At 34.5% G+C, this 27,693-nt stretch overlaps 1 pseudogene; it reads left to right on the top strand.

The window, feature by feature from the left end:
• The first annotated feature begins 518 nt into the window (after positions 1-518).
• Positions 519-27,693, top strand: part of LOC129516436 (60 kDa heat shock protein, mitochondrial-like) — a 46,391-nt pseudogene continuing 19,216 nt past the window's right edge.

Here is a 27,693-nt window from a genome sequence, read left to right as displayed (position 1 = left end):
AAAAAAGACTAATGAAATTAGGATATCCCAATTACCTTGTAACTTTTCCTTTTAATCACTTAAATGCAAATCAAATGGTTTTTAGAAAGAGTAGTAACACTCTGCCAAAATGTAATGGTCTATAAGCATCGATTAAATCTCTTTTTGTGCCTCATATTTAATTATTTTACTTTGACACCGTATCCTCACTGGGATTACTCATGTGATCATAGCTATCTATATTTTGCATTGAGATCTGTCATTTAAAAACACTGCTCCTGCTTTAACTTATACAGCCAATGAAAACCCTTGAGTCCTAACATTCTAGAATACATATTATTTGGGAATCAAAACAAAAATACACAGGTTGAAGGAACTACTAGTGTCAGAATTAAGGAAGTATTTTTGCTTGTGACACTTCCCTACTAGAGTTATTATTTGCTTTAGTCTGCTCACACATCATTAGTTATTGTGAAATGTAGAAATTCCAGGGATAGACGGAAGTGCAGTGGGTAGAGAAGAGGGAGACAGACACTAAAATGCACAGTGAAACCTGCAAAGCTTGGGAACAAAGAGCAAAAGCTTTCTCTCACTCCTGTAACAGACATGTTGAGTTCTGTGACAAAGAAGTAAGAAATCATGGTAGGTCCGAATGTTCAATTTTCAACCAAGAATTTGGTTGTCGAGACCTTACCAATTTAACCTGCTGGTAAGAAATGTGATGTCACTCTGAATTGAGGCAGAGTAAGCGTAAGCTAATGTGAAGGTAAGTAGGTTGACATGCTGTCATGGAAAGTTGTACTTTTCTCCAGGCTTGCTAAAGGTCAGAGACAGAAAACATGTGTTATATCCTTTACCCAAGCATACAGCAAACCCAAGAAACTGTGTACCAAAGATACAGTACAGCTTAAAAATACAAATTGTTTCAATAAGAATTAATGAAAATTGAAAATACTTTAAATGGTCTATAATAGGAAATTGCTACTTCTGGTAGATTGAGTCAATGCAGTTGTAAAATTTCATAATTAGGGAAAAACAGATACAAAAATTCATAAAATAATAAGTAAATAAGCTTAGAACAAAGGCTATATTTAAGCAATTAAGATTGATAAGGTCTAGATGGGAACAAAAACAAAACAGTTTGTATGTTAGTGGAATTAGCAGGACTTTCACCCTAAATTTCTTTTATGTATTTTTTACTGTTTACACAAAGTTTTGTGCAACAAAATAAAATAAGGATAGTACAGGGAAAGTGTCTCATTTTTGATCAATTATAAAGCTAGTAAAAGAAGGCTAGAAAATTATAAGCATATAAACTAAACACATTCTTACTACATATATACTCCAGAAATTTCATTTCTAGATATATGCCCAATATAAATATGAAAAAAGGTTCATCAAAAGTCAAAAGATATGCTCTAAAATATTCTTGGTAGCACTATTCATAATAACTTCAAGCCAGAAACTATTTAAATACCCATCAATGGTAGAATGGATAGGTAAACTGGATATTCACCCAGTTGAATGTTATAGAGCAAGGAGAATGAACGTCTACAATTACGTGCCATAATATGGACAAATCTCAGAAACACAATTTCAAAGACAGAAGAACATACTGTCTTGTGTCTGGCTTTTCTCACTCAATATTATGTTTGTGAGATTCCATTTGTATAATGTAATTGAAAATCCACAATAAATCCTTTCAGAACAAATGTACAACACTTTAGGCCATGGGAAAAAATGTGCCAGAGAAAACTAAGAATTTCAATGGGCTATTAGGAGTCAACATGTACATCAAAGTTCAAATTTGCTACAATGACATACATTCATTTTACCTTGAAATCTTTATAATAGTTTCTCATTATAAAACCTAAGTGCATGCCCATATATGTATGCATTCTATATATGTATACATTAGACATGTATACATATGTGTGTTTGTGTATATATATGTATATGGAGATATACACAGATCTTATCACTTTACAATAGAGCTATGCCTGGACAAAATCATTGTAAGTTAAAAATACTGTAAGTTGAAAATGCATTTAGTATACCTAATCTAGCTTTAACCTAACTTAAATGTGCTCTGAACACTTAGATTAGCCTACAATTGGGCAAAATCATAGAACACACATCCTATTATATAATAAACTATTGATTATCTCATGTAATTTATTGAATACTGTACTGATGGTGTACAAAAAAACGGAATGACTGTAAACTCTTGTGATTACATGGACGACAGGGATCTGCAGCTGTTGCTGCTCCGCATCCCAAGAGAGTGTTCTAGGGCATATCACTAGCCCAGGGAAAGGTAAAACTTCAAAGTACGGTTTCTAGTGAATGTGTATCGCTTTCACACCATCATAAAGTTGCAAAGTCGTAAATCAAACCATACTAAGTTGGTCTGGGGACCATCTACATTCTAAAGCTTTTCTGTGGCAAAAACAGCTATATGTCTACCAAAGTATTGCCTTCCCTTTCCATAGTAAGGACTATTGGTGTGAAGTGGCCACTCAGCCAGGGACTCTCTTTACTAGACCCTCAACTCTTCTCTCCTCAGGTGAGATAAAATGACTACTTCTAGCCAATGGAACATGAGCATAAAGGATGTTTTGGTTAAGAACAAGCACACTTTCTTCGCATTACCCTCTTCCCTCCATTTGCCAATAGGATCCAGAAAATCCAGAATAAAACTCCAAGATATTATTTGATGAACAAATCATAAGGTGGACAAAGCATGAGTCTCTGAATATTCACACAGGAGGCTGCCCATCTACCAGAATCATCCACATTGACTGAACTTTTACATGAGCCAAAAATAGCCTATTAAGTCTGAAATTTGGAGGTTTGTTTGGTAGCAAATTAGTTTAATATAGTGTTTTGAGTTTTCTTTAATGCTGCCTTGACCCAGACTTGAGACCACGCCTAAAGGCTAGTCAGTTTCCCTTTTTGAAGTTAAGACCACACTCTAACCATTTCTCTTATCAGGCGCTCACTCACCAGCCTACTTAGCTCCTGCCCTCATCATCCTCAGGCCGTCTACAGTCTCTGTGGCCCTGGAGCCCACAAAATCATCCAAATTAGCCAATATACAAGAAGACTAAGAAACCTAGATAACTCTACTCTTCTTGTATATAATGTGCCCTCGATAGCTCCAGCTTGCTCTTCTCCTGTCCCAGGTGCAACTCTCTTTGTGACCCTGCCTCAAAGCCACCTCCTACTTGATTAAAGATATAAGTAACAAAGACTTCTGCCTTTCATCTATCCAAGTATTGTGTCCCACCATCAAAAGAATCTTAAATCTTATAAAATATGAATTCAGAGCTATCTTAATTAAAATATATCCCACACTTCTTTCTGTAAAATACATTTAGCATTCAAAGATTTAATATTTGTGGGGGGGGGGTTTCTCCCAAGAATACCAAAGATTCATTACAAGTAGTAGTTTGTATATTTGCTGAAACACAAATTTGAATAACTTCAAGGACGGTTGAATACACACGCTATTTAACTAGCAATTGGATTTATGGAGTTGCCCAGTATCTGCATTTCAATGTGGTTTTGTTCTTGCCTTATAACTACCTTTGCAGAAAATATAGTAAAGTGCCAAAATCTGTATTTCTTTGTGAAAAACAATCATTGAGTGAAGGATAAACTTCAGTGAAATCTGAGAGGGTTGAGGGCAGCCCAGGTGGCTCAGCAGTTTAGCGCCGCATTTAGCCCAGGTCTCCAGGATCAAGTCCCACCTCTGGCTCCCTGCATAGAGCCTGCTTCCCCCTCTGCCTGTGTCTAGGCCCCCTCTCTCTCTCTCTCTCTCTCTCTCTCTCTCTCTCTCCCCCTCATGGATAAATAATAATAAAAAAAGAAATCTGAGAGTGTTAACAGGGCACAAGAAACAAATGGCTCTGCACAGAAATGTGATTGAGGAATATGTTGAGAGATTGTATAAATCCAGTAATTCTCTTGAATTTCATGTTTTCCAAAGATATCAACCATATCTCTCCAAAATGATAAAATCTAATCATATAAATGCATAGGTATTACATATAAACCTATGTAATTTGATTTTTTTCTTATCTTTTTGGTTTCGTCTTTGTCAATCTACTCCATTTTTTCTTATATAGTACTAATATGAGAAATTTGAATTATTGGAGAAAGGGTGATTATGAGCAATTAGTACTTGAAATTAGGGGAAAAAAACAACAATCTCAGTATCTATTCATCCTACTTACCTCTTCCTTCCCCATTTATACAAAAAAGAGCATATCTGGGACTATTTAACTGGAAAATTTGCAAGTTTGTAATATGTGAATATTATTAGGAAATGTGCATTACTTTGTTTACTAGAGGCTTTGGACATTTAAAAAGGAACTAAGAATAAAATATACATACTACCATAAGCACAAATTTATTGTGTAAATAATACCCATTCATATAACACATCAATTAGGTTAAATCATCTATTAAACAAATTTCTAACCAATGACTTAGCAGAACTATTCAGTTGTAGATTTAAACAACCAGCTAAAGGTAACAATGAAGTATACCGGCTAAGGTCACAGGCTCTGGAGCCAAACCATCTGGGTTTGCATTTCAGTTCCTCTCTCTATTGCTGTGTAATCTTGGATAAATCACTTCACCTGCTTGGACTTGAGTATGATCATCAATAAAACAAATATAATAACAGTAATATCTTATAGTGTTGTGAAGATTGAGTGAAGATGTATAAAGTACTTAGAACTGTGCCTAGTACTAATGAAATGTTGCTTATCATTATTACTTGCTATGAAAGATAGAGTCCAAGTGAGGAGATTCTAGCTCTGGAGCTAACTCTCTACATAATCTTAATAATCTTAATATCTGGGTCTCCAAGTCTATATCTACAAATGAAAGATGTGGGCTACATCATTTTAAGGTCTTTGCTGACCCTAATTTTTTTGGAAATCAAATAATATTTTACAGAAATCACTTGACTGTCACCTCAGTTACTACGCTCCTAATGACATTCTCATAAATGCTTTAAAATAAGCTGTGTGCACAATCTTTAGTACAGTGGCTGGTTGGTTGAAAGTGAGTTCTGAATGAATCAACTGCTGAGATCTTTCCAGATTCAGATTATATTTTTCTTGCTATAAAAACAATAGGAAATGGTGAGTTTAAGAAATTTCATTCCATAAGAGATATTGTATCATACTTATGGATCACTAGTGTAACCAACGTAAAATAAGTTTGCACTGATATATGCCATGTTGTGATGGACTCTTTCATGTTAATCAGTTTATCTTAACTTTTTAAGAAGTAGATTTATGATATGTCATTTAAATACCAAAATTACATGTTCCTTTGTAAGGCTAGCTCACTACTAAAGAACACTATCTGCTATGTAAAATAAATTCAGCATAACATCTGATTTTGTAGTTACATTACTGTACTATATTAAAGTAAATTTGTATTAAGAATAAAAGGAGAGAGATCATTTAGTAGCAGTTTCAGATAAAAGGTGAGCATTTGTATAAGATTTTCAATAACAGGGATAATCAAAAGTGCCTTTCTCTTTCAATACTGCCTTCATCCAATAGTGTGGCCATGGTCAAAATAGGTCTATGGAAATTAACCTGAGGTATAATACAATTTGGAAAATAATTATTAGTCAATTATCAACTTTTAAATGTGATTTTAAAATCCTCACACAGTGAAGTCTATAACTGCTGTCATTCTGCCACAGATTGCACCCGATTTAATCAGTTTTAAACTAAGACGCAGATGGCTCTTGTTCCATAAAATCTCTGGTTTCTTTCTCCTTCACTGACCATAGTCAATCTGCATGAATCTCATAGCTGAGACTTAACATTTTCTTCAATTAGCCCAGGGCAGTAATAAATCAAAGATTCATTTCTGGAGAAGGCAAACCTTACAGATACAGTGCTGTGAATATCAGATAGACAGCTGTTTTGTGAAAGAATGTTGCTACTGGTGATCAGTTACACATTAATGCATAGTTTTCACTCATCTTTCCTGGGTCAAAATTGTATTATTTTACTCCTATTTTGTGTTACTGAAGTGCAGGCTGCTTTAATTAAACGGATACATAATAATCAAGATTTACTCAGTCCAGATATAATCAATGTATACCTTTTCTACTTCAGCTTCTTGATAGATCTCAAGCAGTAGGCAGTAAACTGGAACCAACTTCACCACACTGATCAACACAAACCCTGACCATATTTTTCCTTCTATTAGTTGGTATGAAAGTGTTTTTTGGAGACACATATTGATCTTATTTAGAATATACTTCAGTAAGCTTTTTGGGAGAAAGAAACTATGGCAGAGCTCAAAAATCTGAAATTAAGAGGAACTGTTATTAAGATCTCTTGGAAAGAAATTAAGGACAAAAATGACTGACATTTGAGGCTGGGTAGGGAAAGAGTAAGGATGGGGAAGGCTCCAACTGGGAGGAAGAGCCAAGGAGAAACTTCAAAAGAGAAATGTATGTAACAAGTTTTCAGTTGAAATGTAATATAATATGATTTTGAATCCTCCTGATGACCCCTGGAATTATCAATTAAATTACCTTCAACAAAATCATATTATAAATTTGATATGAATGTTTTTTGTAGAAATCAGAAAAGAAGCCCACATCTTGCAACAGGATAGAAGAGTCAAAACAGCAGGGGGTGGGAGCAAAGAATAGCAGAAAACGATGTCTCATGCATTATGGCACTGGGTCATTTTCCAAAACCAGGTAGGATGCATCATAAGTTCTCCATGGCATTCCAGTCAGATTCATAGAGTGGATGTTTGGAATTTGTGTAAATAAAACATCACGATAAATGTCCTGGCAGTAATGGATAGAGCATGAGGGTAGAGAAGGGGAAGGGTCATTTACCTCCATTTATACTCTTGTCTGAGCTCCACAGATTTTGGGACTGGGCCTGAATCTGACATTTGTGCTTTAAAAGATCATTTTGTCTATTTTTCAGAAACAGAATGGAGGCAAAAGGACTGGTAAAAAGCATAGTATTTAGTAATATGTTGAATATTCCTAAAAAAGTCAATATGGTGTAGCCTGGGTAGTGATAGTGGAGATGGAGATAATTTGACAGAATTTGGTGTTTTCTGTGGGGGCTGAGTTGAGAGAGAAGTCAAAGGTAATGCTCAGATTTTCAGTTTTCACAACTGGGTTGATGATAGTAGTTTTTAGTACAATAAAAAACAAAGAGGAAAAATTGTTTATAGACCAATGATGTTGACCTCAATTTGGAGGATAATAAAAGTGTTTGTGGGTAGGGTGCCTGGGTGGCTCAGTCAGTTAAGCAGCTGCCTTAGCAGCTTGGTCATGGACCCAAGCAGCTTGGGTCATGATCCCAGGGCCCTGGGATGGAGCCCCACATGTGACTACTCCCTGCTCATGAGGAGGCTGCTTCTCCCTCTACCCCTCCACCCAGTTTGTGCGCATTGTCTTTCTATTAAATAAAATCTTTAAAAAAATAATAAAAATAAAGTGTTTGTTGTAGGACTCAAGACGGAGATGCCCAATAGGGCACTGGATTTTGTGATCTAAGAGCAATATGATAGAAAAATACATGTGGGATTTATTAGCAAACAATAGTAACTAAAGCCCTTGGAGTAGATGAAATCAACTGAAAAGTGGTAGATGAAAAAAGATCCAAGGACAAATCAGTGAGTAAACCCAGTATTTTCAGAGATAAGAAGAGAATTCCACTATTAAATGTGTCCCCCAATATAGGTAGTATGTTGTAAAGAAGGTTAATGAAATAGAGTAAATAAAATGAAAAACATAAATCAATTCATAAAATGAATCAACAATATTAAATTCAGCTTATGTTTCAATAGCCAACATCACCCCACCTAATCCTGGGGGTGTTGCCTCCAGAGATTTTGAGCAATTTTTAAAATGTATTTAATATATGCAATACACAAGCCAGTATAAGTACCCCACTTCCCATCCATGATATTCTTTATTTTTTTAATTTTTTATTAAAGATTTTATTCATTTATTCATGAGACTCAGAGAGAGAGAGAGAGGCAGGGACACAGGCAGAGGGAGAAGCAGGCTCCATGCAAGGAGCCCGATGTGGGACTCGATCCTAGGACTCCAGGATCACGCTTTGGGCCAAAGGCAGGCGCCAAACCACTGAGCCACCCAGGGATCCCCCATGATATTCTTTAAATGGTTGTTTTTTAAAATCATTAAAATGTGCCATATTTAGTAATTATAATTGAAACTGAAAGTAGTTTGTCATACTATTATGTGTTGTTTACAATAACTGTACTAAATTAATTTATTGACTGCCTTGAATACTATATGCCAGACACTATGCTAAGAACATTTCAATCATAATCTCATTTAATCCTCATGAAAAATTTATAAAGCAGCTACTATTATTCCCTTCTTACAAATAAACAAACTAGAGTTTAGGGAAATTAAATAACTTGGTTATAAACACAGACCTCATAAGTGCCAAGCTGGATTTTGAACTTAGGCTGATCAATATCAAACGTCTTAACATTATTAATTTATTTTGATGTTGGGAAAGAAAAAGATAAAGATACTCTTAGCAGCTAATTTAGGTTTAAGTGGCCTTTCTTGACTCACCATAATTTATAATAATAAGTAATTTGAGGACATCCACATATTGACTTTCTTATGTGCTCTCTATTAAAAAAAAAAACTGAATCAACTTTGAGTTAGCTATTTGTTTTTGCAACATAAGTGACTAGCATATAATCAGTTTTAACTGAAGCAGTTAAATATTAATTTACCTTGGTATATAATATCCAACCAATTCTTGGCACCTGCATTACTCAAGTTATAACACAGAAATTTCTCATTAGCTTAAAAGAATTGAGAAAAAATTTTTTGAATACATGAAAATTCCTAACTAGAGCATATCATATCTGAAACTCAGTTTGTTAATTAAATCATATCTAACACAAAATTAATTTTAAAGAAAATCACAGAGAGGCAAATTCTAGGTAAAATAATATAACATAAAGTAAAATAAAATACGTAAATCAAAAGAATTTCAACTGATCCATTGATTACATCATGAAAAGTGACACTACTAAGGACTCAAAACATTCTCACAGTTAAACAATCATCCTAAATTTTTATGTACACTAAAAATTTGTTTAACACATTTTTTCTTTGCATATAAGAGTATACTTTAGCATCATTCCTACTCAAATAATCATAAATTCCTAATTAGTTAGGCATAACTAATGAGACATGACACTATTTTTAATTACTATAATAACCCATAAGTATCTCCATATGCTATAGTAAATATAAAGATGAAATATACAAATGGACTAGTTATTCATGTTATGAGGTAGGTCAGGTCATAAAGTTGAGTCTATAACACTGAGGACTATAAGGTAGATGGACAATCTCAATAAATAAATACCCTTTCAGAAGCAGAGCAATAGAAACTTGGGCAAGAAATGAAATATGTAATGGGGGAGAGGGAAATATTTACTTTCAGAAAATCAATTCAATAAAGATGTTCCATCTCCTCATAAATACACATAAATATAAAACATCCATTATTCTTCTTTAAGATTGATATATATGCACATATATTAAAGAGAGGAAGAAAGAGAAAAAGAGGGAAAGAGACATTCAAGTGAGGTAGAGAAACAAGTAAATCTATCATTTCTAAAGTATTGATTTTAATTAGCATTTTATGCTTTCTCTGACTATGGTCTCTTTTTTCATAACCATTATCATCAATAATGAAATTTTATCGAGTCAAAACTGCCCCAAACATGAATACTGTCTTCACGTACATTAGGTCTCCTTAGCGCATCAATTTTTGCATACTCTGAGGGTTTCCAATATGTGAATTACTCTTTTAATATATTGAGCTTATATCTGTATTTTCTGATCTATCATTTTTTAGTGACTTAACTCCTTTTATCTACTCGAAGATTTTACAATTCACTAAGACGTGGTAAGAGGAGAAAAGAGTAGTAGGCTTAGTATTACCAAGTTGCCAACAAAAAAGAAAAGCTATGTGCTGCTGCTACTTTAGAATTTTATGGTCTTATGATAACCCTGTTCTTCCACCCAACTATACATTCAGCTTTTAGTAGGTTAATTGCTAACCTACACTTCAGAAATTTCCCTTTAATTAACCATTCATTCAAAAAATATTTGAGATCATCTCCTTTGTACTAGACATTATATTTTGTGCTCAGAGTGCAGAAATGAGCAAGGTATTTCCTGATCTCATTAAACTCATAGTCTATAGGGAGAGAAGTAAAAAACCAATAATTACTATGGGGTTTGTTATTGCTGTCATAAAAATTTACCCAGGTGCTATGAAAGCAAAGGAAAGAACAGATTTTTTTAATAGCCCATCAGATCAGGAGAATTTTATTAAAAGAGATTAGTTACTCTTGAGATAAATCCTGAAGTCCACGAAGAACTTCCCCAAGCAAAAAAAAAGGTAAGAATGTCCCATGGCTGAAGAATAGCATGTAGGAATGCAAAGCACTGACTTAGTATCAGGCATCCAACAACTGGAATTAATTAAAATGGCTTAAGTAGAGATAGCATATGGAGCAGTAGCAGAAGATAGAGAGCTAGAAACAGAGGCAGGAGCCCTGTACAATAAACTAAGAGGTTTGAACACCTTTCTGAAATCTAGAAACTACAGGAGACTTTTAAATAATTTTGTGTATTTAGCTAAGTAGCACCTTGACACAATTAACCTGGCAGCATATGCTTTGACGAGAGATTCAGATATTGGGTAAGAAAATGAGGAAATGTGCTATTGCAAGAATCAGAAAGGTGAACCCACTGTAAGATTCAGATATTGGGTAAGAAAATGAGGAAATGTGCTATTGCAAGAATCAGAAAGGTGAACCCACTGTAAGGTAGTTGTGGGGATGACATTAGGAGGAAATATGAAGAAAGGATTGCATGCAGGCCTCTGGCTGACATCAATATATTCACTGAGGACAAGGTTACAGATATAAAGATGAAAAGCATTTTCAGCATAGTAGATGATGGACTGTGTCTTTGGAATATTAAAGTATCACTGGCCAACTAATCAGATACTCATATCTGGATCTCAGAAGAAATGCAGAGGTAAACATCAGGAAAGCAGCATTTGTATAGGTGATAGGGTTTGGTTGAAGTCACCCAGGGAAGAATACAAAAAGTGAGAACAGAATGCAAGGATAGTGTCAAATCATTTTACTCAGAGTAAGAAATTTCAGTTTATGAAACATTAAAATTCAAATTTTCAAATGATAGAAAGCAATTGCTTTTTCAAATGCAAATAACTCAAATCCACACAGACACATTAAGCCATCTCTAACATGATCTTTATTTTATAAACATTTACAATGAGCATGATTTCCATCTGACTTTTGATCTAATCTTGCCATCATGTTCAGAGAAAGATCCAATTTAAAGGTAATGAAGCTTAAATATCAGGGCCTCTCATTTGCATAGGTTCCTTCCAAGACCTAGAAAAAAAGTCCAGCTATGTGCTCATACAGTCATACAATTTTTTAAAAGGTTGCCAAAGTAGGATATTTTAACTGTAATTGATTAATACTAATGCTCTTTTCTACCAATCTTCCCTTCTTGTTAGGTAGCATAGGATGACTTCGGCATTTTGGAGATACAGCTAAGGGGAAATTGAAGGAGAGATACATGCAGTTTCAATTCAGTGGGAAATATTTTTATAATTCAGTCACTTCTATATACAACTAAATTATTGCTACCTGTTCCAGAATGGGAATGAATTCCAGAAATACCCTTCTACCCATTGACCTGAAGTGCTACAGGAGCAGAGTCACATGGTAATCTGAGTAGGCTCTAATGGTAGCTTAATCCATGAGTTGAGGAGGGGAATCTGGTTGTGGAGTGTCTGGAGCCAGCAGATGGTCTGGTAAAATTCTTCTAAATCTCAGTCATATATTTTAAAAACCTCTCAGAGTCTTTCCAAATTAAAAAAAAATCTAGAAATTGCATAACATTTTCAATAATATATAAAGCTAAAAAAATATATATAAGCTGTTAAAAATAAATACATTTTGATCCAACCTGTTGGCAAAAAAAAACATTTTTTCTCTTCTTTGTGTAGAAAAAGATATAAGGAAACTATTATACAGACTTGATCAAAGAGTAGGCAACCAAAAATGTAGAGGAAAAAAAAGAAGGCATCATGAAACTAAATACCATACTAGTTTTCTGGATCTTTATGAAGTTTATGGCTTCTGACCATTTTTAAAAATGTAATATTAATTATGGGTTTTTTTTTCATCCTAAATACTCACTTTTGTACTTAATTAAACATTTATAATTTTTCATTACTTTGTCAAATAGAACCTCTGAAATTATATAAGATCTACCTTCTATAAAACCTAGTTCTTCCCTAATGAAGAAAGGAAAACAGCTTGAAAACATTTTTTAAAAATATTCACTATGCTACTGTGGAAATAGTAAAGAAAAAACTTATTGAATACTATCCAAAGATATTCATGAAAATTATTTCTGAGTGCTACACTGATATTCTAATTTCTTTAAATGGTTCTTAATCCACTCAATATTATCATGATAGTAACACTATTTCAAAAGCATCATTTCATATAACAAATTTGCATGGATTTTGGAATGCTATAATCCACACATCATTGATTTAAAAGCATGTTGATCTGTTTTATATTTTTGAACAATTATCTACTGCTTTGGCAAAATATTGAGTTTAATAGTATAAGGTATATTCTTATCACTTCATTGCTTAACCAGAAAAATATATACTGAATTTAAGTCCTAGGAAAAAAACCAGTTACTTTTTCCAGATATAATGGTAGCTATAAAAAACAAAAAAAAATGTTTTTTTTTAATCTAGCAAAAATATCACACTGACATACCACATTACAGCCAGACCTACTTACTCTTAAGTATCTGAAGAATAGAAGGGCCAAAAAAGTCATAAAAATGACTGTTCTAATATATTAAGTGTAATCCTTGCAGATACTGATATTTAGAGATGAATAAAAGAAGAACCTCATTTTCTAAAATGTCAATTGTGCAGTTTGTGCTGGCCTAAAGCATCTCAAAATTGCAAAATACCCCTCTACCAGACAATATGAGGAGTTTCACCTTCCTAGTAGAATGGAGGGAATGGATTTCTGAAAACTAATCATTTTTATAACATGTCTCTGTAGCGCTGAGTGAATTTGATGTATACACAATTTCCTTTTAAAGTCCTTTATAACCTAATTTATCAAGATCAATATTTTAAGCTATATTTATAGGTTTTAAAATTTTATTTATCTCTGATATGAAAATGTACAGTCTTAAAGAACTGAATGGGTAAATTTTTCGAATTATTTAAATCTGGATGTGTATGTCAGATTATTTTCACAGGAAAATTTTCCAGCTTCTAAACTAGGTATAGATGTCTAGCTCTTCAGGAAAAAAAAAATCATAAGAAGAATTCTCCTGAAATTTCTTCAGTGTAAATGTGTGCATAATGTGCACTGCCTCCAGTTCACACTAATCCTACTTTTTCAAGTTCTCTCTATCCTCTCACTTTTCACTGAAATAGCAATTTGGACACATGAAAATGCATACATATAATAGCACAAAACAATATGGGTAGCACTTTATCATACACCAGAATCTGGGAGGAGTTTACCTAAAATATAATACCAGTGGGCTGGGTCTCAAAAACTCCAAGTAATGGGGTGCCTGGGTGGCCCAGTTAAGTGTCTGCCTTCTGCTCAGGTCATCCAGCCCCATGTTGGACTCTCTGCTCAGTAGAAATCCTGCTTCTCCCTCTTCCTCTGCCTGTCATTCCTCCTGCTTACCCTCCCTCTCTCTGTCAAATAAAATCTTTAAAAACAAATCCAATTAGTATCATGCTATTATTCACACCTTGCCTCTGGTTCTAAATATCGTATGTAGTAGATTATTGTCCCCTTAAATATCTAGCTATGTTATTTATTTACAAGCAAGTTCTCACCATGCTTCCTACCTACTGTAACTTGGGGGAAAAAAAAAGATTAGAGTTTCCCAGTAAATGTTGTTTATTGTTTTGTAACTGAAGCTTAGTATAAGTGTGAGTTCTTAGACAACAAAAGTAATAGTTTGGTTCCTAATCTAAAGCATTGGTTAATTGTGCATTATAAAATTATTGTTTAAATTCATATATCTGCTAAATTAAATCTTGAAAATTAAACTCCCATTTATTTTATAGATCAATTAGAATTATTTTTATTGGGTAAGTAATTGTGGTTCTGCGCCTATGGTATAAAAGAAATTGCCTGAAGCTTTAGCTAAATGTTGTTCCCTAAATTTATTTTATGTAATCATCTTGGCTATCAAACAATTAAATTTCAATCATTCTACAGTTGGTTTTAGGATAATTCCCCTAACAAAGTATATATAGACTGCCTACACAGGTTAGTAGATATTTTTTAAGTTTCCAGAATATTCTTCCTAAAGGTATAGAGGAAAATGAAAGAAATAAAAGAAATATTCTTCAAAGACTCTATCTTGATCTTTATAGCAAAAAAATAATTCATCATTTCACAAAAGATGAACTAAATTGTCATCCTACCATTTTAATGCACTTCTGTATTAGCCTGACCCTATCTGTACACATTGATTGGACTATTTTTATGTGTTTTCTTTACAAATAGCTCACAATAAATGACCCTGCTGTGCAACAGTCATTACAACACAATTTAACTAGTGCTTACAGCTCTTTGGTTGTTGAAAGAAAGGAGGGAGATTATCCAGAACTAATACGGTAGAAATGACATTTGTAGATCAAGATAAAAAGCAGAAAAAGTGAGAGGGAGGGAAGAAAAGAAGAAAAGAAAAGAAAAGAAAAGAAAAGAAAAGAAAAGAAAAGAAAAGAAAAGAAAAGAGCAAAAGAGTTGGCAAATCTTCCTGTTCCATGAGTTAAGACTGATTTAGAACCACAAAATAATTTCTCAGGTTCCTGCTGTGGAAAAAGTTACCATCAAATGCAAATATTTATTTGTATCTGCATCTGATATTTACATCACAACTAGTCAGGCAACTAAGAAGATAACTCATGTTAGTAGTTGTAATGAACAATTAAAAGCAAAAAAAAAAAAAAGTGAGGGTGTGTATTTTTTTTTTCATGATGAAAAACAAGTCAGGATAAGTGTCCTTATATCAAATGAATAGCTAAGTAACCAGAAGCTCTGAAAATTGCAATGTGTGCTTTGTGGCAAAAAAAGCCAGGCCTCAGGCAACCCGGGTAGCTCAGTGGTTTAGCACCACCTTCAGCCCAGGGTATGATCCTGGAGACCTGGGATCGAGTCCCACCACGGGTTCCCTGCATGGAGCTGCTTCTCCCTGTGCCTGTGTCTCTGCCTCTCTCTCTCTGTCTCTCATGAATAAATAAATAAAATCTTTAAAAAAAAAATGCTGGGCCTCAGTAGATAATTCAAGGTTCACTATAACATCATCAGTGACAATAGTATTACAGAGCCATGGTATAGGGGGTATTCTAAGTGTTGACTTGTCTCCACTGTAATTTCTTTAAAAAGAAAAAAAAGCATCAGAATGACTCTGAGAACAGTTGGAAATACAAATGTTACTAGGCCAGAATCAATAATATAAATCGAACTTCGTATTAAGTTTGGGTTTTCATAGAGGAGAACTTTCTGGTTACAAGAAAAAAGTCACTTTGGGTTTTTTTTGTTTGTTTGTTTTACTTGTCCTTATAATAATAAGAGAGGTGTTTCTCTGAGTCATAGTCTTGTACTATCAATATGTTTTAAAATATCTAATAAGAGTCTTATTTAGGACTCATTTGAATTCATCAGGGAAAATTAGACTCAAACATATTAGAAGTAGGAACATAAATTTCATGGAGATAACATTTTAATATCCCTGTCTTTTTTTCTCTCGCAAGTTGGTGAATATGTGTGAGTGGACTTATATTGGATAGAATGGATTCAATATTAAGAGGGGTTAGGAATGTTCCTCAAATGGCATAGTTGATTTCACAGAAGTGAGTTACAAGATACTACTTTGCAATGTCGACAATGCTGTTGTGTTTAATGTAGTATGGCCACATCTACTTATGAAAATAATACACTACCACACTGTTGTATAGAATGTAAAGCCCTCCTTCTGTCCTCAGAGTCATTGATTTCTGTCATGAAACCTGTGACTATTTTCACACTGTATTATTTAGTTCACAATTTTCTAAAGAGTTTCCAGGGACAGTACAAACACATGAGAGGCTCACTATGGTACTGAATCTCAAGGGGGTGAGATGCATGCCCCTTTTGGGAAGATGTCAAAGCTTCTAATAGTTGATTAGTTAGAAAAGATCCTACAGGTGATTGCAGTGTGTGCCTCCAGGTGAGGAGAAACCCCCACCTCATGCTTAAAAATGATGGGTTTGGATAGTTAATCTGAAGTTCTTGCTAAGAGCTCTTTAAAAACAGGCTCAGATCTTCCTCATCTGAAGACAAAAACCTTCTAATCATCTCTGATACTTTCCCTCTCTTTTACATGCTTAATTTATCAAGTATTGTTAACTCTCCTTTTTTTTTTTCTAACTCTACTTCTAAAACGAATTTGGAATCTACCCACTCTTCTCCTCTCCAATGCAGCAAGACAAGTCCATGGCCTATCATCTTTCACCTGAACAACTGCAATACCTTCTTAATAATTCTCATTTCTTTATAGCTCTTTTCTAAGCCATTTCCCATACAGCACCAGAGCAATCAATTTAAAACATGGATAAACTCATGTCACCCATAAAACCTTCAGTCACTTTGCAAAAGCCCTAGAGTGGGAACTGGGGGTGAGGTAAGAAAAAATATATTACCTTTATATAATCCCCAAGTCTCTCTGCTAATTATCCCTGCCCAGCATTCTTTCCATTTTTCAAGATCCTACAGGTTCTTTCCTTGCTTTTCTGCCTGAAATTCTCTTCCCTGATGTTTCTGCTTCCTAATGTCACTCTTCCTTTAGATCTTACCTTAAAATAATCACATCCCTGAGATGAAATATTTCTTACAGGTATTTTTTATGCCTCCCCATTCTCCTTTAGTAAGTTTCTAGGAGCAGAGACTGTTTGTTCACCACTTTGTATTCAGAATGTAGTATAATACTAAGTATACAGTAGGTGCTCAATAAATTGATGAAAGAATGAATGTACAATGGTGTCTTTAAGGTGTCAACATGGCTAGGCTATAATCCCCATAAGTTAAAAAAAAAAACCCACAGGATTGTGTTTCAACACAGTACTGTTGAAGATATTTTGCAGATGCAGTTAAAACCAAACAACTGACTTTAAGAAAGGAAGCTTATCCTGGACAATCAGTTGAAAGCCCTAAAGTTCAGGGCCGTGATTGTTCAAAGTGAAAAGAAATTCTCCCTCCTGGTTCTACTTCTTTGGCTGCACTCTGACTGATAGAGAAGGAATGGATGAATGAATACTATCTGTGCAAATTTACTACATGTGTAACCTTTGGGGAAAATCATTTATTTACTCTATGTAAAATTTGTAAAAATGCAAAATAGTAGTGCCCAACTCACGGAGTTGTTTCTAGGATTACAAATATAACAGCTACAAAAATTTGGCACAATGTTTAGTATATAGTTCAGTAACTACCGCTATTATCATTATGACAGAAAATATGTCTTTATTAAAATAGACTTATTGTTTTCTTATGAAATATATGCTCTACCTTTAAAAGGTATCTTCTAGTTGGCTCCAGGTTTCCAATTTAATGACATCAAAGTAACACAATAATTAAAGAAAACTATAAATTACTGACTCAGAAAGAGTAAGTATTGAGAAATTAAGGCAACATATCTCCTCTTTGGTTCTCTTATTTGTATATATTTCTTGAGCCAGTAATATTCTTTATTTAACAAAAGACGATGACAGTGGAGTAAGAAGCCCAAAGGCTTGCCTCATCCTGTGAACACAACTAGATAACAATCAAATCATCGTAAATACCCCAGAAATTGACCTGAAAACTGACAAAACAAACTCCACAGCTAGTGTGAGAGAGGAGGCCACACTGAAGAAACAGAAAGTCCAGAGGTGTGGTTTATGGGAGAAATAGATCATGGGTACTGTGGAGGGGAGAGAGCCATGTTTATGGAGAAGGGTGAGCAGAGAGTAGCACATGGGGGAACATACAAGAACACTTCCTTAAACCCACTGGCTTAGAAAATGAAAGGGGCTGGATTTCATGAGTTCTTGCAGCCAGTGGGGCTTAAAGCCTGGTCTCAAAGGCCAGTGGGCTTGGCTGGGATAGAGTCCTGAGCACACTGTGCTGCTCCTACAGAGAAAGCAGGCAAACAGCCCAGGGACAGGCAACACGAAACAATGAACTGCAACACACAATGGGGAGATTATTTGCTTTTCTCCAAGCATATCACTGACCAGACAGCATTTACAGAGACACCTATCCAGGAACAAAGGAGCTGGCTAGCACCATTTCCCTCCCTCCCCCTCAGCACAAACACAGAGCCACCTGTGGGAAGCAATATAGTGCCAACACTGGCTTCCTAACTTGCTTACACCAAGGACCATCTACCTGCACTCCAGTGGAACTGCTCTTCTCAGTCATGCTTGCTTTAGCCCAGTATGGCAGGCCCCTCCTCCAGAAGACCAGCACAAACCCCTGCTCACAACACATCTCCTGACCACAGAGTTTTGTGGGACTTCAGTTCCAATAGAGGTGGTAACAGTAACAGGTCCCAGTTCACAGCAGACCAGAGCACACCACACCCTGGCCAGGGACCAAACATTGCCCACAGTAGGCAAGGAGAGCCTCTGCAAATAACTGACCTGAAGGACAGAGCAACCAAAACACAGTAGTAGAGTGCATGCGGCACACAGCAGACATTACCTGAAGTGCCAGGTGCTGGGCACGACATGATCTCTTCTGTATACACACAACCTCTTCCATTACTTTCAGAAGCAGGAGATATAACTGGCTTTTCTAACACACAGAAGAGGGCAGGGACTTAGAAAAAAATTCTAAGACAGGGGAATTTATCCCAAATGAAAGAAAAAGGCCATGGATAGAAAGGAAAACAGATATAAGTAACATGCCTGATGGGAAACTTAAAGGGATGATCATAAGGATTCTCACTGGTCTTGATAAAGAATCAACGACATCAGTGAAACTCTTACCACAGAGATGAAAGAGTTTAAACAGAATCTATCAGAGATTAAGATTACAATAAATGAGATTAAAAAAACACTTTATAAAATGAACAGCAGGCTGGAAGAAGCAGAGGAATGAACTAATGACCTAGAAGACAAAGTAGTGGCAAGTAATGAAGCCGAACAAATGAGAAAAGAATTCTGTAAAATGAGAATACACTTAGGGAACACAGTGATTCCATAAAATGTAGTAACATTCATAATATAAGAGTCCCAGAAGAAGAAGAGAGAGAAAGGAGGCCAGAAAATTTATTTGAAGAAATAATAACTGAAAACTTCCCTAATCCAGGGAAGAAAACAGACATCCAAATCAAGGAGGCACAGAGACCTCCCATCAAAATCGACAAAAGCAGGTCAACACCAAGACATATCACATTTAAATGTGCAACATGTAGTGATAAAGGAAAAAAAAAATCTTAAAAGCAATAAGACAAAAGTCATTAACTTACAAGGGAAAACCCATAAAGCTAGCTGAAGATTTCCCAACAGAAACTTGGCAAGTCAAAAGAAAGTGGCATGATATATTCAAAGTGCTGAATGGGAAAAATCAGCAGCTAAGAATTTTCTATCCAGCAAGACTATCATTCGGAATAGAAGGAAAGATAAAGAGTTTCCCAGACAAACAAACACTACTAACCTTAATATTTCATGACCACTAAACCAACCAAAGCAAGAAATATTAAAGAGGACTCTTTTAGTGAAAAGGAGAGACAAAATAAGGGCAGGAAACACAAAAGCAGGAAAAATGAGTATGTCTGTAAAAATCAAAGAACTCACATTCACAAAAAGATACAATATATAATAACATATACCTAAAATATTGGGAAGAGAGAAGAATGGGTTCAAACTTGAACAAACACCAACTTAATATAGACTACTATTTGCAAAAGTGGGTATTTATAAGCCTAATGGTAATCATATATCAAAAACCACTAAAAAACACGCAGAGAATAAAGAGAAAGAAATTAAAATATATCACTAAAGAAAATCAGCAAAACATGAAAGAAAGAAAAATCTCCAAAAACTGACTAAATAAGTAATAAAATGGCCATAAATACATACCTTTCAATAATTACTTTGAATGTAAATAGATTAAACACTCCAATCAAGACATAAGATTTCAGAGTGGTTTAAAAAAACAAGACACATATATATGCTGCATACAAGAGACTCATTTTAAACTTAAAGACACTTGCAGATTGAAAGTGAAACATTTGTCATGCAAATGGATGTCAAAAGACAACCAGGGTAGCAACACTTATATTGGATGAACTAGATTTTAAAACAAAGACTGTAGCAAGAGACTTGAAGGGCACTATATAGTAATAAAGGTAACAATCCAATAAGGAGATATAACAATTGTAAATATTTATGCACCCAGCATGGGAGCACCCAAATACATAAAACAATTAATAACAAACATAAAGGACAATGAGATATCACCTCACACCTGTCAGAATGGCTAAATTAAGAACACAGGAAACAAAGATGTTGGCAAGGATGTGGAGAATTCCCACTGTTGATCAGAATGCAAACTGATGCAGCCACTCTGGAAAACAGTATGGAAGTTCCTCAAAAGGTTAAAAACCAAATTACCCCAAGATCCAGGAGTTGCACTACTAAGTATTTATCCAAAGACAAAAATACTAATTCAAAGGGATACATCCAACCAGATGTTTATAGCAGCATTACCTATAGTTGCCAAATTATGGAAACAGCCTAAGTATTCCATCAATTGATGAATGGATAAAGAAGGTGTGATATGCAATGGAATATTACTCAGTCATAAACAAAGAATGAAATTCTGGCATTTGAAATGGTGTGGATGGAGCTAGAGAGTATTATGCTAAGCAACATGAATCAGTCAGAGAAAGACAAATACCATATGATTTCACTCATATGTGGAATTTAAGAAACAAAACAAATGAGCAAAGGGGGGAAAGAAAGAGAGGCAAACCAAGAAACAGACTTAACTATAGAGAGCAAACAGATAGTTACCAGAAAGAAGGTAAGCAGGCAGATGGGGGAGATAGGTGATGGGGATTAAGGAGCACTTATTATGATAAGTACTGGGTGATATACGGAATTACTGAATTCCTTTACAGCATATCTGAAACTAATATTACACTGTATGTTAACTGAAATTTAAATAAAGACTTAAAAAAGAAAATGGATAAAAGGCTTAGGAAAGTAGCATATAGTAAGTGATATATATATTTAGCTATAAAAATAAATACTGTGTTACTTTTGTTTACACTGAAACAAAATTATATATATGTCTTTAATATATAAATTCAGATCAAGTACTCATTCACATCATGCTTGATTCATGCATCAAGCTCTGCCTGAATATTCAGGAATCAATTTGGATTCTAAATAGATTCCTTTAAGCAATAAACTTTAAAAATATTCTATTGTTTAGCAGAGATAGTAAGGGAAGTATAATTGAGGGTATGATTGATTCACATTTGATGGAGGTTAACACTAGTCATTCTGTTCAAATACACAATAATCTAGTATGTTACAGAATGAGCTTGATTTTCCAGCTGGACTATTTTCTAAGGCTTTTGAAAAAAATTACACTTAAATAAATTCAGTTGATTGTTCTCCTTTTATATAGCAATATGGAAGATCAATAAGAAACTCAAAGCTTGGGATGCCTGGGTGGCTCAGCAGTTTGGCGCTTGCCTTCAACCCAGGGTATGATCGTGGAGTCCCGAAATCGAGTCCCACATGGGGCTCCCTGCATGGAGTCTGCTTCTCCCTCTGTCTCTCTCTCTCTCTCTCTCTCTCTGTCTCTCATGAATAAATAAATAAAATCTTAAAAAAAAGAAAGAAAGAAACTCAGAGCTTTAATCTCACAATATTCCTTCACCATGGAACTAAATGCAAAGGTCTTTCATTTTCAATTAAGAGATATAACAAAAAGACTAGCAATGAGACAGACAGTCATATTTATTTTTAGCTATGGGGAGAAGGAAAAGATCCATATTTTTCTAGAGAGTTTTTGTTTTTCATATTTTCCTAGAGTGCTTTAAATTGATTATCAACATTATCACAATGGAAGAATATAAGACACTCTCTTACATGACAGGTCTGCATAGTCCAGTTTTATCAAGAATCCTGACAAGTCTGTTTAGAGAGAATCTTTCACCCTCAATATCTGATCACCTTGGCCTGTCTTCAGCAAGAATTGTGTTGAGCAGTTTAGCTAGAATACAGCCTACACTCGATATTTCTCTTAGTAATTTGCCACCCACCTAATCCTCAACTCATTCCTCAGCTACAAAGCCCCACTTTTTGTTTTCTGTACTCAGAGTAAAGACCAGTCTCTCTCCACTACAATGCTAGTCCTGAATTGTCTTCCTTACTCTTTCATTGTGTGTCAGAATAATATTTTTTACTTTAACAAGACTCTAAAAATGGATCAAAATAAAGGAAGATCTTTTTTCTTTCTCTAAGCTTAGTGTATATCTAACCTGCATGTAGAGCAATTCAATAATACAAGAGACAAAGTTCAACCAAATCATGAGTTTATTTAAAAAGAAAACATAAGAGGGCAACCATATAGATTTTATAATCTCTCACTTCCCACTCACTCCTCTTTCTTTCTTTTTATGGTTACCTTGAAATGAAGATGAATCTATAGGATTTACATTTGCAACAAACCATTTTAGCATTTTGGATTTTGACTGGAATAATAAAGACTGTAAAAATAACTCTATTAATATTTTTTAAAAACAAATTCATCATTCACATAATAGTCCTTAAAAATGTTTTAATGCAAATTGACAGGCAAAATCTTTGCACTGAAAAGTTGAGTTACATTTCTTATTTGCATTAGGTTAAGGATTTATAGGTGGAATGATTTGAATTGGAAAATATCTAAATCTCCTTTATATTGAAAAACGTAAGATGAGGGAAAAATTGAATGGGTTGGAAAGGTAGTTTTTACAACTAATACTTCATTCATTTTAACTATGGATAGGAGGGAAAAATTAAAATGTTCTCACAAATCCTGGATACAAACTCTCATATTTTATGCTACTTTTAATCTTAAAATCTTAAAAGAAGGGCCATCTGGCATTACAGTAGAAATCACCACACTGTAACATTTTCAATTAAAAATAATTGTATATATGATAAGCTTTTCCTTAGGGTTATTCCCCTTAGGGAATAACCATCATTTTCTAAAATAATCGCATCAAAGACACATGATTTTTAAAAAGGAATTATCTATAGACATGTTAAAAGTCTAGAATAGAGCTATCAAAGTTTTATTCTGCATTTGGGTACATTAAATTGGCATTTCAAAAGCCAACATTTGTAACCTAAAATATCTTCAGACTTTAACACTAGTTAATTTAAGTTCCTCTGAAAATAAATAGGTGCCAGACAGGTTTTTGTTGTTGTTTTCTTTGTTGGTTTTTGGTTTTTCATGGGAGGATACCTAGTGGGGAAAAAATCACCTCTTTGATTTCATGAACTTCTAACTGAAATTTTTTTTAATGGATAAACTTTGTTTTTAGCACATTTTCCTATGGAAAAATAATTGCTGGAAAGGTAAAAATATTGGTAGAAAGGTAAGCTCAAATAACCAATGGTGATACTTTATATACTCACATAATATCCTCCATCTTTTCTGATATTTGCATGCTAACTTGGAATTAGAAAGGAATAGGAGATATCCCTGAATATCTGAAGTTTGGTCCCGAGTTCCTATTTGAGAACTAAATTTCTTTTTTTTTTCTTCACCAATCTCTTAGGTGCTAAGAGATTTCATTTTTGTTTTTAAGCAGAGAAATGAAGGGAGTAGAACCATTTAATAGCCACATGTCCAAAAATTTAAGGCTCAATATGAAAAATACCAATTCTAACAATCAGAATTACCTAAAATTTAGTTTATTTGCCCTAAGATGAGTATTTCATCTTTAAACATGACTACTTGTCAAGAGTTTCAAGTAGGTGCTCAACTAAATGGTGAATCCATTAGTATTAGAGGATTTGGTCTATATGGGACAATATGTTCAAATTAGTACACATAAGGATTTATCACATAAAAGTAGTCTCAACAATGTAAATAATCATGGTCATAAGATAACTCTGTGACCCATTTTCTTTTGCAAGACGAGAAAATTTAGAACTGTCATTTCTCTTCAAGCAAATCAAAGTCAACAATTAAAAATCTATTTGAAAACATCATCAAACAACTTTCACAACCACTATAATATTTTTAACTGATTTGGGACTTCTTTTGGATATGAATACATGTGTGCTATGTGCAGGTGAATGAGCATTTTTTTAAAGATTTTATTTACTCATGAGACACAGAGAGAGAGAGAGGAGCAGAGACATAGGCAGAGGGAGAAGCAGGCTCCATTCAGGGAGCCTGATGTGGGACTCAATCCCAGAACTCCAGGATCACTCCCTGAGCAGAAAGCAGATGCTTAACCACTAAGCCACCCAGGTGTCCCCAGGTGAATGAGTATTAAGTGTATGTATATTGTGTGTACATGTGAATATACAGTATACATGTGTCTGTGATTTTTTTTTTTATTTTTTTGTGTGTCTGTGTTTTAAAGAGCCATTTTGTGGTGAGCCCAGATTAATGCCAATTTCAACTGGATGTGAGTTAAATTATAATTATATTAGCTAATCTTTAGAAATAAAGTTTAAGGATGAAGTAGTTATAGATTTGGACTTTTAAGAATAGTTTAGATCTAATACTGAAATAGATTAATAAATAACATCATCAAGGGGACCTATTATATTTTCCTAAAGTCACTCATAAAGCTAGATGGCAGGCCTGTGATTTGCTCCTATGCAATTAAGAAAGAACTAAAATGTCTGATGCTAATAATCCAAATTACACTGTACTACTTGAACCACTTAAGTTCTTTCCTCTGTAAAATAAACACCAAGCATGCCCCATCCATAAATTCATAATGACTGGCAACCAGTTCCAACTTCTAAAGTGAAATAACAGCAACCACACCTTTCTTCACTCATAAATGAAAAATCGCACACAGACCACACAGCTGGCATCAATTAACTCTGATTAAAAATATTATAGCTGATTTGGCATCAGAGCGTTCATTCCCAACCCTTCCGTTCTGCACTGTGTCACTCAGCCAATTTCATTTACATCAATTGAAAACTAGCATAAAAAGGATTAGGCAAACGGCAATCTAATAAAATGCAAACAAAAGAATATTAAAATTTCACCACCCCCTGTTTTTTTCCTATTTCAGCTGTAGTTGAGATGTAGCCAAATGGAAACCATTTAAAATGTTAAAGATGTTTTGGGACATTTTGTGATATACAGCTTATTTAAACTGACTGGATCCAAAGCAACTATACCATATCTATGAAAAAACACTATAAAAGAACAGTGCTTACTCAATCGCAGGATAATTAGAAGCAAATGGAAAATTATAGCAAAATGTAAAACAGTACTGTTTCACTTTATGGCCTATTTTAAAGTGAACAGAACACTTAGTTTGCCAAAGGCCCTTGTTTTGAAAGAGTACTGTAAAAATGTACACACCTGCTTGGAGCTAATTGTAGCATTAACTACCTGAATTGCAAATGGTAATAGGCAACTGTAAATACTGGGAGTGATTTGAGCCAGTGACTAGATGCACATTTTTCCAGGCATTATTCAGCAAGATGCCTTTGTAATCTTAAGCCTAATATTTTTTGTAAAGATATAGCCAACATGTAAAATAAAACTTTAAAAGATTCATTTAAAATAGATCTTTTTATTTTCTATTTTAAAGTTCTTTTCTCAAATTAAAGATAGAATTCAGCTATTATGCAATCTGTGTCTAACTTTTATTCTACATATATAAATTATATATATATATATATATTTTACATTTTTTTCATTTATCTCTACTCAGAGTTTTCAAAAATCACAAATATGGTCTTAATTTCCCTGCATAAAATTGTTTGAATTCCTCCCTATTACTCTAATATTCAAGCTTCAAATTCCTACTATGTATGACTTTATCTTTTCTGTCATGAAAGTACCTTCATTCACCACTACTCCTTACTCTCTCCTTTGCCACTATCCTCAGTTCTTTGCACGTGTAATCTTTGTTTTAGTAATACATTATTGTTTTAATTCCCTTTATGTCTCTGATTCTCTCTTGCCCCTAGGCACTGAATGCAATATTTTCTTTGAATATGACATTTCTCAACCTAGAATATTCACCCCATCTCATTGTTCCTTAATTTTGTTCTCAGTTTAGGGGCTGCTTCCCTGGAAGAATCTCCTAGACTCATTAATCATATGTTGGTGCCCAGTGTATATGCTGCAGAGTTGCATTTATTACCTTATCAAAAGGCACTTGAATTGCCTGCTTACTCATCTATGTCCTTATTGACTAAGTTCTATGGGATAAGGAAACATGTCTGTCTTATCTGACATTGTATCCCAGCCCTGGTACACAGTTAAGTCAATACGTGTATACTGAGCAAATGAATGAATGACACAATCTGCAAAAATTCGTACTTGGCATTAGTTGAAAGGGAAAACAATAACTGGACTTTAAGGATTGGCTGTCTCTGGGGGCTAAGAGTAAGTGAGGTACAAAATCAGTCACTGTCCCTTGAGAAAATTACTTCACCACAATAAAATGAGATGACACGGAGATAATGATAATGGTGCCTACCTATCTCACAGGATTTTCAGAAACTTAAATGAAATAACATATGAAGGTATTTGGAAATATGCCTGACATTTTCTAAGGGCTTTATTTGTATGTATGTTATAAAACCAAAAGTGCACCAGACCAGTTAAAAAAGCAAGGAAGACTATTCAAGATTACTGCAATAGACGGAAGAGAGTACTGCAATCAAAGAAACTGAATGCTGGGATGCCTTGGTGGCTCAGTGGTTGAGCATCTGGCTTTGGCTCAGGGCATGATTCTGGGGTCCTGGGATTGAGTCCCACATCAGGTTCCCCACAGGGAGTCTGCTTTCCCCTCTGCCTATGTATCTGCCTCTCTCTGTGTCTCTCATGAATAAATAAATCTTTTAAAAGAAAAGAAAATACTGAATGCAACTCCACTGAAACAAAAGTTTTTAAGTACTGGGATGAGTTGGTGAAAAAGTACTAGAGGATATTAAGGCTCACAGATGATTATGCCATCTGTGTTTGCTGACCTGGTACTTCTACTGAGCTTGGCTCCTACCTTTCCACAGAGAATAGAAGACAGTGGCATTATCCTTCCTGATGATTACATTTTTTTTGATGATTACATTTTTAAGGAATTGTTCCCAGGTTCTTGAAACAGGCATTTTTGGGTTGTTGATTTACATCTCAAAAGGACAGAGAAAGAATCTACAACTGCAAGTTTCCCAAAGTAAATGTTCTAATAAAAGGGAGGTAAGAAAGAAACCTGTCTAAAGTTTAGTCAAGCTGAGGGGAACTCTTTAAAGCTATGTTGACCAGTATCAACTATTTTACCATTAATTA

Source organism: Nyctereutes procyonoides, unplaced genomic scaffold, assembly GCF_905146905.1.
Source record: "Nyctereutes procyonoides isolate TBG_1078 unplaced genomic scaffold, NYPRO_anot_genome, whole genome shotgun sequence".
Lineage (NCBI taxonomy): Eukaryota > Metazoa > Chordata > Mammalia > Carnivora > Canidae > Nyctereutes > Nyctereutes procyonoides.
The sequence above is the reverse complement of the archived record's forward strand: the minus strand, read 5'-3'. Positions and strand labels throughout refer to the sequence as shown.